The sequence below is a fragment of the Passer domesticus genome, chromosome 5 (genome assembly GCF_036417665.1).
Source record: "Passer domesticus isolate bPasDom1 chromosome 5, bPasDom1.hap1, whole genome shotgun sequence".
NCBI lineage: Eukaryota > Metazoa > Chordata > Aves > Passeriformes > Passeridae > Passer > Passer domesticus.
The window spans coordinates 44,547,972-44,563,087 of record NC_087478.1 but is presented as its reverse complement, the minus strand read 5'-3'; the positions used below and the strand labels follow the sequence as shown (position 1 = coordinate 44,563,087).

Below are 15,116 nucleotides of genomic sequence, written 5' to 3'. Positions count from 1 at the left end.
TTCTTTTTCATTCCCTTTCTCATCTCTTACGGATAAAGCAATGTATGAAGTGCTGATACCAGTCTTTTTACCTCATGTTATGCTGTACTTGGTGGTAAAAAAAGAAACATTTTTGATTCCCTTACTGAAGAGCATTTTCCAGGAAGAAGAGTAAGATTTGAAAATGTTTCTTGTTTCTTTTTTTTTTTTATTCTAGTGTTTTCCCTGCAATACAGTCTAAGAATAGCCTTTGAAAGACTATCACACATCTTTCTAAGCAGAGGTAAAGGATTTAAAAGTAGTAAGACTAGTAACTTCATTTTAACCCTTCCAAGACAGGCTATCCTTTCTTTGAAGATAGCACCAGCCAGAAATAAAGTATGCTACTAATTAAAAAAAACCCCACAAATTGGAAAGATGCACTTAAAAGTTCCTCAGCATCCTGAGACCAAGGGTTTAGCAAATGGCATAAAAATTGAGAGTGACCAATAGGTGTTAAACAACATTTCCTGCTTTTTGTAGGCAAGAATAATGGCATAGAGGACCAAGTCAGCGGGGAACAACATGTATGTGTGAATTGGCTCAAAGAGATCTAGTTCAATGAGATATATTTAACCTTTTCATCAGCTGAAAACTGCCAAAGATAAGCTGCCATTATCAGATTCTTTTGAACTGGGGGGGAAATACAGTACACTGGAGAAATAATCTTTCCTTTTAAACAACACGTGATTGAGATATAACTTACAGTTTTACTAATTGATTCTCTGTGAACAAGATAAAAAAGTACACAAAGTTTCTTCGTTCCTCCAGCAGTGTTCTGCCAGCAATACCAGATGCAGTTCATAAACAGGACAAGAAAATTTATCAACTTCTTTCTTACTATACAGGGGGTAAAGGATCTAAGTGTTCCTTGAAAAGCCATTTTCTTTGAGATGCAGAATGATCAATTCCAGGAAGCTCTCGTGAGAACAAAATGTTTAAACTAGACCCTGACCAGCATCTTGATCCCATGTGAGTGCCAGTACAATGTGTTTTTTTCATATTTAGTCTAGACAAATTTCTGTCTGAGTATCACTGAGCATCTGCAGTACATTAGATCCCTGAACACAATCAATTTACTTTTGCGCGTGATATAGTTTAAAAATGTATAAAAGGTATTGTTAATTTGTACTCACCATTAAAAAACTAAGTTCTATCATGGGAACTTAATTTGGCAAGGATATAGCCTGGATCCCTTTGAAAACATGGATTCTTTTTATTTATGTATCCATTTTTCAACAGGTATTGTATGTCTTATGGCATCTTCCAGTTAGAAGAATTTGCTAGATATAGTGACAGCTGCTCTTTTTCAAAAACTTAACTGCCCCTAGAATCCTTTTGGTAAAGTAGGCTCTGACTATTAGTCTTATGAATTTATTTATGATTTATATTTCTAAGACTGCCAATTCATAAATGTGAATATAAATACACATTTCAGGTTAATCAATAGTTAATTTGAAATATGAATAAGAAATCTCTAAACCAAGATTTCTATTTCTCATAATTATGTTTTATCTCCTATTTTTGTGGCAGCTGTAGAAAGATACTACTTCTCAGCCATTATGTAGATGAATTAGTATATAGAAAAGAGGTAGAGGGTAGTATCAATTCTTCCTTCTCCAAGAATTTAGACTAAGTTTGTGACAGCAGGAGTGGACATATCGTTAAGAAGTCTCTGACCTATTCCTGTTCTTGAGGGATCTCTATTCATACTGTACAAAATAGTATTAATGAGATATGGCTTCTGGGTCAGCTGCTTAGTTTGGCAGGACAGTATTTCCATACCCATTAAACAGTGATTCAAATCTACTCTGACTAGCAGTGTCTGGACAGGACACCTGAAGAAGGAATGGGTGTTACATATTCATGTACTTTCAGGTTTCATTCACTTTATCTTTTCTTGTGTGAGAAGGAAAGGGATTCTGACCAGAATGTTAATAAGGTCAAAGTAGGTGCACAAGTTGGCAGAGAAAAAAGAGCTGAGTCATTGGAAATACCACAGTGTTCCTTTCGTGGCCTGGCTTTCAAGATGTGCAGGAATGATTCAGAGGGGAGGACTAATAGGGGCGCACAAGGCTGTTAAAGTCCTGAAGTATAAAACGTTGTCCTGCCTCTTAACTCTGATTTAACACTGCAGGAACAACCTCCATTTCCACCTCCAGATGGTGATGAAATAGGGGAAGAACTACGAACATAGCATGCAGCTAAAACTCTAGATTGCTTTGCTTGAACTTTTATGACCCCAACTCCAAAGCAAAGTGAAGCAGCATTATCTGTACCAATTAGTGATCATGAGGTATATATACTTAAGGCTCAAATTTAAGTGTTACTTACAAGTGAAAGTTTACTGAGAAATAATTTCTAATCATTATGTAACAATAGCTTATAGCATCTATATGGTTTTTAAAAGAAAGCTTAAAATAATTTAGCCTCAAGCGTGTGTAGTTTTAATTTCATTTTATGTATAACAAAATCTTATTATTGCTAAGAGTTTGATATGGCACCAAATTTGTGACCTTATGTTCATTTTCTACTAGTGTATTTATTGGGGTTTTTTTTCTTTTGTTCTAATATATGGTCATGGTCAGTTCAAGGGCATTAATATTTATTCCTGAATATGTTACATTGCCAAGTGGAAAAACGGAGATCAGAAGCAGGTACAAAAGATGCAATGGTCAAACCAATCAGAAAAGATGGGAGAAGTCTCATTTACAGATGAAGAATTAAAATGTGTAATGCAGGAAAAATGTCATTGGTTTTACTGCTCTGTTTTCTTGCTTCAGTAATACTCTGAAGGTGCTGTAGCATTAGAAAAATACCCAAGCAGCTGGAGGACTGAAGGACATTGAAGTCTGTCCTGTCGTTACTTGCTAAATATAGAGGTAGCACAGAAATTTTCAAATCCTATACAGCAAGCAGCAATGGGAGACTTGGTTATTTTAAAGCACTTTGTACCTCCTGGATTAGAGACTTTCTACAGTATTGTTACTTATCTTTCTCATAGGCTGTCTGATGGTGGGACTCTCAGTGAGAGAAAGCAGGTTGAAGGCAGGTGAAAGCAGACATTTCTCTTGGTTGCACTCTGATGGCTTTCATGGTCTCAGGGAAATGTTTGATGTATTTCAAATCAGACCCAAAATACTGAACACACATCATGATTCTGTGGTGACGGCCAGGTAAAAATCTGGTCCAGCTTCTCACACAGCACATATGGAAATGTGCACTGAGAAACATTATTTTGACTTTGGGTTTTGGTTATTCACCCTGAGAACTTTGGCAAGGAACTTTCCCCCTGGATTAATTACAGTAAGTGTAATGTGCTAGGACATCAATGAAACAGAGTTAAAATGGGCCTCATCTTAAAGGCATGAAACATTGGGATCTTGTATCCTGCCTGTTCAGAGGCACAGGTCTTCTGCATGCAGCTGACTCACCATCAAAGGCCCTGTCACGTGCTGGAATTACCAACAGCCAAGTTTTGAATATGCCTACATATAGGTAAAACTTAGATAAATGAGTGGGTCACAGGTTGAAAGGATCAAAGAGTTCTCTGAGCAAAGCAGATGTGGAGCAATCTGTTTGTGATAGTTGTGGAGAGGACTGCTTGAAGGAGTGATTGAAATAGTAATAACAACCTATCTCAGGATAGATAGGTAGAGTATAATTTTACATAGAGTAAAATAGAGTGAAAATTATCATTTTTTCAATTAAAATCTTCAATTTATAGAGAAGAGCTGCATTTTTATAGAAAATACTCCATTTGCTGAAAGACTTAATTTAAATTTTTCAGGAAAAAAAACAAACTCAGATCTCTATAAATTTCCCATAATCCTATCTATATACTTAATTTCTGTGCATGTGCTGGTTTTGGCTGGATTAGAGTTAATTCCAACTGGGGTTAAACCATGATACTGCATAACAGACTCAGTTTTTGTTAAAACTTCACAATTCAATATAATCTTCCAGGAGCAGCCATCAAAAGCACTTTCACAACTTCAAAAGCCTCTCTTAAATCTGGAGGAACTGGCTATCAAAGACTGTCAGCCAAAGCACTAACATAATACCATCAATTCAAGTCGTGATCTAAGTAGAAAAATAATGTTTCAGTCTAGAGCACTTTAAAATAGTTCCTCCTTCCTCACACTGTATGACCTGATAGGCAGAAAGCTGTGAACAGTGAAGTTCTCTATTCTAGTTGTTAATCAAATAATATGAAAATTTTCCGCAATAAGTGTCACCACTGGGATTTTTTGTAATTCAATATAAGCATGATCCAAAGCACATGGCAACAGGAAGGAAAAGCAATGATATCTTCCTGAAACCCATCAGCTCATTATGGAATTAGTCTCCTTGGAGATGACATCTCCTTTCTACAGAATTTTCTCTTGCAAGCATGAAATGAGGCTCATAATAACTATAGCTGTTAAAGAAATCGGTCTCCTTTATGAAATGGAAGTTTGTTTACTTTTAATTAGAAAAGGTGTCCTAAGGAAAAAAGGTCTGTTTATTCTTTTCACTTCATCCAATTTTTTTGTAAATTAGTTGCTGTTAGGGTGCTCTGTAGTTTCCTTACTAACTCTTGTCATGCTGAATGTTTGTTTCCAAAGGTATAGATTATTGCTGAAATTTCTGCAAGAAGGAATGGTAGTGTACATTTCATTTGAAAGACTGCCATGCCCAGGCCTTGCGTAAGAGCTGGAACTACTGAAGTCCTTTTTGGTGACATTCTGCCCAATATGTGACCTGGAACTCTTTTTGGAATTAGAAAAAAACCCCACTGAAATAATGCTGTTATAAAAACCACAGTTCTTGAAAATAAGAAATAAATAGAAAAAAATCTGATTATGAGCTGAACTAAAAGTCAGATAAAAAAAGAATTCTTCTGAGTGCTTTAATAACTTTTCTTTTCTTTTTATTTTTTAGGTTATTGTTTTCCTGCTTCAGGACAGTCCTTCCCTCCCCTTAATGTGCCAGAACTGCAGGGCTTAGTCATCTCTTTCCCTTCCTCTCCTCCCCCCAGTGACAGAACTTTTCATTTATGCTTTCATTCTTTGAGAAAGCTAAAGCAACATTGTGTGCTCCTCATGATTTATCTGTAATCCCCTGAAGTTCAAGGAAAACTTGAGCAGAGAATTTTTCAGAATATATGGTATTGAATGTGCCTCAGAAGAGCTTCCCAAGTTCCCAATTTAGAATTCTTTATTTTTTACTTTCTGCTGCTGTGGACAAGAACCATAAGTCGTATTTTAATGTTGATCCCTGACTCCTGATCTAGGAACTCCTGAGAACCTGGTAACACAGTGTAGTTACCCAGAAGAATTACTGCTGGGCAATATGGACACTTCCGCAACTGTAAGGATTAAGGATTTGCCATCTTCAGGCCAATTAATCTTTAAATTTAGAAACTTGGGCATGATGGTGGTGCTAAATCTTCATGAAAAGGCAAGGAAAGTAATTATCAGTGAGCCACAGAGCAACTGCCAACTTATTTATTTTTTGTTGTTGTTTTTCTTGTGGCATGTGCAATAGTTTCAAGTAAAACAAATAGTAGCTTGGAGATTTTCATTTGTTCAAAAATGTTACCAATCTAAAGCCATTATCTTTTACTTTATAAAGCTGCTGCACAATTTAAACCATTTTAGAGAGGCTTTGATTTGGAATGTCCAATCCGAGTATGAGCAAGTGTCATTAAAGTGTAATGAATTAAAACTCACTGCCCATCCTTTTAAAAGCAGTAAATTACTTAAACAAAGTTGATGAGAGTGTGGTCCAGAAGGGACCATTCAGAGTCCATGTCCATGGACATCAATTGGAGGTTGATCCCTTAGACATTTAAATCACTGTTTTCCCACAAAATATTTCTCTTTTCCTTTTACTGTTATGTAAGAATAAACAATTCCTATGGTAAAGAGAGAGAATGTGGCTTAAATTCATAATCCAGCTGCCACAAAACCCAAAGAATTCAAACCCAGACTGATTTCAATGACTGATACAATTTCATGTATCACTGTTGGCAGTGCAGAGGTGCTCTGTAGGGATGGTGACCCATATTTCACTCTGTCACAGTGCTTGCGTGGGAATTCTTCAGTGATTCCAGTTCTGCAAAGTGCTGAGCAAGTTCCCAAGTACCTGTGGCTCCCACTGGCTTGCTTTGGGATGCCATTCAGGGGCGTAAAACCAGAGAGAGATACTGGGCCCCTGCTGAAAGGGGAGCTCTAAAAGACAGATCATAAGAATAGGTGGCTGCTAAATGGAGTGTGGAGAGGAGCTGATAATGCTTTCTACTGTAGGAAATTATCTGGTTTTCTCAATAGGTTTTATATTTAGCATGTATCTTATCCTGGTGCTTTGACTGCTTCCCTTTTATGGGATGTAGTTGGTTCTTAAAGGGCATTGGTTACGAGCAATTTCCAGTGTTTACAATTATACTTTGTTTATTATTGATTAAATATCAAATGGTAATGCTTTACATATAGTAGTTCACAAAATAAAATTGTTGTGGCAGGCTAGTGGATGCATCAGAAATAACTTCTAGCATTCCTTAAATTTGCATTTCACATAACTGTTCTATTTGTGCCACTGGATGCATTAATTATTTTCAGATTGATTTTTAGGGTATTTATAGTCAATGGCTACATATGTTTTTCTGAATGGCTCTTCATTTCCACAACTCAAATTTTATTTCACAAAAACGAAAAGATGTGTGAAAAATAAATAGAACAATGCTTCAAGTGTGTGTTTGCACAGAGTACTTCTAGTCAGATCTCAGTTTAAGGTTTGAGAGCTCTGAATAACAGTTTACCTCAGTACTTAACCAGCTGAAGAAAAAGGGAAGTGAAAGAGTACAATCTGAAGGTTACAGATCTTGTCCTGAAAAGCAGATCATTGTTGGTATGTGTATTTGAACTGAGGAGTTACTTCTGCTTTTTGTTGTGACTCAAAAGGAATGAAGTCCAGCAAACCATCTGAGCCTTTCAGGGAAAAGACAGAACAGTGCTAATTGGTATATGACAGAGAGAATACATGAACATAACCTAGGAATTTGTTCTGCTGAAGGCATCATATTATGTTGTTTCCCCATGGATAGAAACTGGAAAAGTCAAAGTATTTTCCTCAAGTTTTTACTGCCATGAAAGTATTTCAAATTACATACACTGGTAGAATTATCACAGTAAATTTTATACAAAATCCATACATTACTGAAATGAGAAAATAAAACTTTTCTATTAAGGTAGGGGTATTTGCCTTTCATAATTTATTCTGACATATTCAGGACTTGGCTAAAGGTTACTGGCAAAGACAAATTCCTTAGATTTGTTGGGGGTTTTGTGTTGAATGCAGGGAGTTTTCATTCTGTAACAGACCTGGACATAGCCCTTGCCTACATTCAAATACCCTCCTGCTCTTTGGACAGGAGTCCTTGAGGCTTACCTGCCTTACTGCCTAGGTCTAATAATACATTCTGATACTGATTGGAAATGTGCTGTAGCCATTCTCAGAGTGGTTTATAGGGGAAGAATAACATCTTAATTGAGTTACATTAATTTCTGGTAATTATCAGGCAATAACAATTTAATGTGGCAAATACTTTGTCATTTAACTAGTGTAGTTGTTATTGCGGTTTTCTTGAAATTTTGTATAATTTACTGATAGGCAAACCTTCATATGTCCATATAAAAATTATAATACATATATTATATAATTGCTTACACCTAATTGCAGATATTACAAGGAGTAGCAATTTGAGAATAATATGATTGCTAATTATCAAATTAGATGTTTCCTTGAAATTAAAAAGAAGATTACTTTTTTAACCTGTACTTTTTTTCTATTTTGAAAAGCTTTTCAAAGTTACCTTCTGCCTCTCTTGGTTATTGGGTACTCAGATTAAGTGGTAATGTCAGTGAAATCGAAAGAAATTATCAGTGTCTGACCCCAAATAATTTACTTCTTGAAAGACACTGTATAAATTCCCCAAAATGAACTGGCCTGGTGGCACTCCATTAACTAATTTATATCCTGCTTAAACAAGTTCCAGAGTCTGAGGGAGTCAGTAGGAAGGAGCCTGAGTAACCGTGGGCAGAATTCATCCTGTATAAATTAATCATTCAAATATAGGTATTCTTACTATCAGCTAAGAATACTGAAGCTAGAGTTTATTTTTTAAAGTATAATTAACACCAAAATATCTTCAGGTCTTAGTTACTTTTACTTTCATGCTACCCTGTTTCTTCCATAGGACCCCAAGTAATTTAAAGTGGAAGGGAACTCTAAAAGCACTCTGTGCCAGATGAGATGACTCAAGGGAAACAGAAAAATATGTTTAAAAATGCTAGAGTCTTCAGATACTACTGAGAATATACATTAGAACCTAAGATTTTATGTGTCACCGCACCATTTGTATACTCCTCTTACCATAAAAAAACATTTCACATGAAAGATATTATTTAGCTCCAAAAGACAAAAAATCCCCTTTTTTCATCTGGTAAACAGTTTCATTAATATATCACTTTTTTTTTTTCTGGGCATTTAAAAAGTACTGCATTTCTATGCTGTCCACATGCCAGTGTAAAGAGATGTAATCTAATTTTAAAGTTAACACTGAGCAGTTTGCATGCTTGGGTAGTAAAACTCTTCTCAGCATTGCTGTCTTCTGCATCTGAACAGGTCTTCTCTCTGGTCAGAGATGTACAGCCCTGTACTGCAGGATATTGTTGCTGCTCACCTTTCTTTGCCTAGTTTTGAGGCACCTTAGAAGTCTGTGCTCAATGGTGAATTTTGTATCCTTCTGACCCCCCTACAGTGTCCACACATACAGTACAGCAAGAGTGGTATTGCAAGGAGTTCTGCTCCTGTAACACCTTTTTTTTTCCTATAGTCTTTCCAATTACTTGAACAAAGGCTCAAGGAATGTGTCCTTGTGCTTTTATTTTGCCCAGTATTGTATTAAGTCTCTCAATGAATTAAGTTTTCAGTCAAGATTTGTCCTAAAAAAACCCAGGATATTTTCTCTTACAATTTCCTCACAAGTCTAGATCATTACTTTTTTGGTAACTCCTTCCAGCACTTTGTCTTTCTGTGTCATCTTCAATTTGGGGGATGTCCCAGGTGTTTTCATCAATGTGACAGACAGGTGAATATATTCCTTCCCTTCTGTAACAAGCATCAGCACTGAAATGACTTCCTTTGATTATGCAAAGATATGGCAGAAATAGAAAAACTTCTCAAAATAAAAAGCTACAAGAATTGTCAGAATTTGCCCCTTCATTTGGTTTTATCAAACAGCTTCTGCCTCTGCCAGAAGTTGCAGCAGGACTCCTCCCTGTCCTGTCAGCATATCAGCTGTGGGCAGTAATTAGGCACCACAAAGTAACAAATTGCTGGCTCTGCACTTTGTTGCTCATTTGCCTTTCCTCGACTGTCCACTACATGTCAAAAATAGCTGTCACTTTTGGGCCGTCCATTAAACTTCATTATTATTATTATCATCCAGCTAGCTAATTTGTGCCAATTCTCTTCCCTCCCATTATCTTTTCCAGAACACTGAAAACAGTCAATTTGTCAAGGACATAAATTTTCTGTTTTGCCCTTGTGCAGCCAGAGTTCACCATGGGCAAACAGAATCTCTGGGCTCAGAGGGCAGGGGAAGGAAAACAGGGAAGAGAGAACAGTACTAGGATGGCAAAGGGGACACGTAAATTAATATGGGGCTTTCAGTAGGAAAGCCATGAAAGGTTCCACAGCCTTCTTTGTTCAGGAAACCCTCAACAAATAGCATGGAGTGTGATTTTACTGAAATGTCTGCTTTCGCTGTCAGCAGTTGATATGAACCTTGTGCATGCTTATTAGGGATTATTGTCTATTCCTTCCTGCCTAGATCTAACATACCTATTTGCATTGGAAGTATCTGTTTGTTATCAATTCTTAGCATATCTGCTTCTGTCACTTTGTCAGTTCTCAGTGGCTCTACTTTTGGTAGGTGTTGTGGTTTTTGTTTCTTATGCTACTGTATTTATTGGCAATCTGATAAAATAGGGGTTCCAGTAAACTTTAGAAATGCTTTATTTAAACCAATGGAAAATTTTATTAGAAATTATATAAATCTAGGAAGGCTGGTGTCTTGTTTTGAACCCATATCTGTAGAAATGGGCTGTAAAAATTATATAAAACTTTTTTATGAGAATAACATTGTCAGTGAAATAACAGGAAGTGCAGTGGAGCAAATAAGCCTTGGTCTTCAGAGACTAAATAAAAATATTGCAAATTATTCAATAGATCTGGTTTGATTAAGGGCATTGACTTTTTGGAATATTTGTGTAACTTTTTTTACACAAGAAGTAACATAATAGTATGCAAATGACTGAAATACGAAAGAATAAATTTACTCACAAAAGAATAGTAGTAAAAGTAAAGGAAAAAACCCAAACTTGAGAGTTCAGTATCAGTAACATAAAGTATCATTGAGGTGCAGTGTAGAATATTGTTGTGAAAATAGCCAAAACTTTCTCACGTGCGGTCTTTTAATCTATTCTAGGGGAAAAAAAAACCCTATTATATATAAGAAATATAATTGTGTTTGCAGAAATTTAATGGAACACTAATAAAGAGCTTCTCCAGCTCTAACTTCTTTGAATCAATTTTGGGCAAGATAGCCTGAAATGTTGATGTTAAATAGAAGCTTAAAGTCATTGATGCAGTATCTTGTCATGGTGAGGGAAATAAACAAATTGCAGTAATATGTCAGCAAAGCACAAGTGCAAACACCAGGAGAAACTGGTAAACAGAGATCCAGTGAGGCAACCCTAAAATACTTCATTTGGCCAGTGGCACTGTACTACAGATGGAAATTAGGTTTGTAAAGATGAGCAAGCCCTTACCTGTGAGGACATATTGTTATGCTGATGTTCCTGAGGGGGAAAAGAATCATAAGATTCCCTGTCACATGATTTTTATACTAAAAATGTAAGTATTTTCAATTCCACGTTGCAATATTTTTCTCTTATATGTCTTAATTTAAAAGTTTAGCTTCCATCTGGGCCTTTCGTTTATGGATCTCAAATGTCTGCTGGTTGGGCTTTCTTGACTATTGCCTTTTTAGGGTTTCTACCCTGAAATTTAGGACAGCAAATTACTGTATCTTGGGTGTAGAAACATCTTGGCTGCCAGACTTTCTCACTGTTACCAAGCATCTTTTCACATTTACAATTTATACCAAATCTTGAGAGACTGTTCCTAAGGTGATCTTACTGTAACTCTTTCTCATATTTACCATGATTGCTCTTTTTTCCCAGATGCCCATTTTAATCCTTTGGTTTTTAATGTGTTTTATCTTGCTTATTTCAGATGCTAAAAGGGTGTGTTTTAGTGTAGTTTTTGCTGTATTCTATCACGTTTTTAAAAACATCCAGAAACTCTAGATTTATCAGGGGAGTTCTTATTTGGCAGTTAAATTATTTGTGTCATAAAGTGGATATTATAAAACTCTTTGAGAGGAAGCATGAAACTGAAATAATGGGACAAAGATCAAAGCCAGCAGCTACACAGTTTCTTGAGTAGAATCCTTGACTGGCAAAAGGGAGCCGGCTGATGGCATTTTATTTTTGTACAACTAATGAAAATTTCTCAAGAGGTTAAGCCTGCTAATAGTTTGGAAGATGTAAGAAAAACTCATTTCAGAGTTTGCAGCAATATGTTATATGTATGAAATGTGCCCTTTACAGCTGGTAATTTGTCACCAGCTAAATCTTCTGTCCTGCAACCACACACAGGATCAGTCCTGTTTATTTCAGGGCTTATTCCCAGAAAAACTGTAAAGTCTCATTGCTGCTGATCTTTTTTTCAACTTTTTATTATAGATGCTCTGATTATTTTTGGCAGTACTTTTTTATTTTCTCAGTACTGAAATTGAATCTCACATCCTTTAATTGACCTGGTGGAATAGCTGCCTGTAAGTTTCTTTATTCCTTTACCAAAATACTTCTAGATAAATATAATAAATAAAATCCTAGTAAATTAGTAGAAGTGGTAAAACATTTATACATTTTCACCAAACTCCTTGATGTCTCACTAGGAACTTTTATAAATTCTGATTTGTAATTAAGATTATATTTCATTCAATTATCTGGAATTTACTCACTTTATATGTACTTTAACATCACTAAAAGCTTATTTTATTTAGTTAAAATAGGGTTTTTTAAGAGTTTTAAGTGAAGATCAGAGAATGCAAGGTGCAGAAAATAAATGTGGTGAATAGGCAGGAACAGAAGGAGAAATAACAGGAAAAAAATTAATAATGATAAAAGAGGAGTGTTGTATCAAATTTAAAAAGTATGAGACTTACAGCATTTAGTAATTTACTGAATAAAGTGAAGTAAATTATCCAACATAAGAGTCAATCAGAAAGGTTTATGTGTTTTCTGGAAATCTTTAACAGTGTTTTTCCCCTTCCAACTGCAAGTAGTTAAGTATCATATTTATAGAATATGGTCTGTGCTTTGTGTACTACTTTGCTATTTACTCACAAGGAAAAGCACCATTCATTAAACAACCAGAAGCATTTTGTTGAGTGTTATGGGCTTTCCTTACACAAGATCCATCACAATAAAGAGGACTGCTATTACTAAGATTTGGCAGCTACACAAATGATAAATATAAAAGCTGTTTAACATTCTAGTAGACTGTAACCTGCAATAATCTCTAAAATTATAAAGCATTTCAACATTTTCATCCTGTATGGTCAGTTCTGAACACCTGTGAATTTTCAGAAGTTTTTAGAGGCCTATCAGAAAGGTAAATATCAGGTGATATTTAAAATGTCTGATACAAATCTCAGTTTCTTATTTTTGTCAGTGTAATGCAAGGGATGTCTGCTCTATAAGGGAGAGGATGGAAGGGTTCAAATATAAATATTAAAAATAAGGATATTTTCAGAGCTGTGGAATCTTCTTAATCATGCTGCAGTAGGGTGTAGCTGTCAGTTTGGACAGTCTCAACTCCCTTTCCTCTGATATCTGGAAGAAAAGATCCTGTAAAAATCAGACACAGAGTCTGTTCTTTATGGAGTTGGCATTAGCTGTTTCCTAACTACCTCACCATTCATGGGTGTGGTGGGATTTCTTTGTCATTAAATCAATGCTTCATAGCCCTAAGAAAGATGAGACAGGGGTCTGGGGTTGATTCACCATTTCCAGGACCGCCTGTGTTCAGGAACTTGCCAGCCAAGTGACATTTTCAGCACAGTCAGGCAGAAGTGAACAGCTGACTGGGCTGTAAGAAAATGATGCTCAGGTAACACCCAGATGAGCTGGGGAGTTCCTCCTTGTTTAACACATATGAAATGTCTTACACTGTTACTACACAAAATGTCTTACTTGATTAAATAAAATCACTGCTACTACACAAAATGTCTTACTGATCCAGTCTGTCCATCAGGATCAGGAGCTTCTTTTTCAGGGAAACATCTTACTGCTAGTTCCTTCTCAGTGGAAGATTTTCTTCCTTTCTTATCTCAAACTGGGTCTTCACTGGAGAACCATAACAGCAATTACTTAGCTGATCTGAAGAATTTTTTTCTCAGCAGTCTTGCATGAAGAACATCAAATGTTTGATGTGATTGCCTTTGTTTATCCAAACCTGATAAACCACAGTATTTCCACGAAAATGAATGATCCAGTTTCTCTTTTGGGATTATTTCCTTCCTGGCAAGTCATTCCTCTGGTTCATGAAGATCATCCCAGTCCCAGCCTGTACTTCTTGCTCTTGGCAAGTCTTTGCTCAGAGCTTAGAGCAATGTCACCAGCCCTTGCTGCTGCTCTTACTGCTTAAGACCTAACTCAAAGTATTCCTTGCTGACCACACATTTTTCATCAAGAGAGAATCTTATCCTGATGCTGTCATCCTTTCCTTTATTTCTTTTTTTACTCAATACAACAGATAGGTAGCTGTAAACGTACTGGTATGTCACTGAAATACAAAAGGCTGTTTTATTTGTTTACAGATTTTTACCTGTTTGGAAATAGGCCTAACTAGAGAAATGTGTGAAATCTGCCACTAGACAGTCATGTAATATAGTTACCAAAGAATACAGGGAAAGGTGGAAAAGAAACTTAATTTTTCTCCTGGAATATGAAAAATACAGAGTAGCAAATCAGTTTTTTCAAGTTTGAAAGATTACTGTGTTTCCATTCATCTAAAAGAGGTAAAGGAAGATACTTTATTTTACATTTTTAAAACTTCAGCAGAAGTTTTCTATATGAGAACTCTAATTCTGGAATTGAGCTATCATAGTTAGGTTTGAACACATTGGTGTCAGAAGTTAGTTACCCTGAGGTTTCACCCAATAATATACATTATATTTCATTCCAATGGCCACTGTATCACCTGCTGCTTACACCAGGAAAAGAAAATTTAGAGATGTTGATTTATGCAACTGCCGATTATGCAACATTTGATAACAAAAAATAATTACAGATAGTGCAACAGTTTGTGTTTTTATAGAATGGTATACAAAAATAGTAAAGAATTAATTTCTATCATATCCTAAGAGAGCAGTAGCTTCTAAAGAAAAGCAAAGAGGAAAATAAGTAGTTTTGTAGGAACAAGTTACTTTCACCTTAATTGTCTACCAAAACAAGATTGAGCATCTTTACAGAACAATTAGCATATTTTCCACTCTATTTTTATCCAGAAGACTCTGTTCCTTTCTAGACTCAGACTTAACTGTTTTGATTTTGAATAATTTAATAGTTGTGCTAGGTTGCTCCAGTGGCATGGCCCCCTTGACACTATAATCACTATACTAGATTCCAGATTGGTAAGGAATAATTTTATTCTGTTCTGTAATTCCACAATTCTTCATTTGCTGAGATCTGCAGTACCGTGCATGTGGGAAAAAAAGGCAAGGTATCTTGAGAAAGAATGATTAAAAAAAGAGTTCCAAATTTGAAGGTATTGCAAATACCATGAAAATTTTATGTTTGAGCCCCCCAATACATTTATTTAGGATTGTCTTTTGCTGGGTTATTTTAGCTGAAGAAAATATATTCTTAAAGTTGATTTTGGCCTCTAAAATATGTAATTTATTTGATACAATGTGGTGC

General features: G+C 35.8%; 1 protein-coding gene across 11 annotated transcripts in view; it reads left to right on the top strand.

The window, feature by feature from the left end:
• Positions 1 to 15,116, top strand: part of ANKS1B (ankyrin repeat and sterile alpha motif domain containing 1B) — a 407,204-nt gene that overhangs the window by 294,144 nt on the left and 97,944 nt on the right. The gene's annotated exons all lie outside the window — the stretch shown is intronic.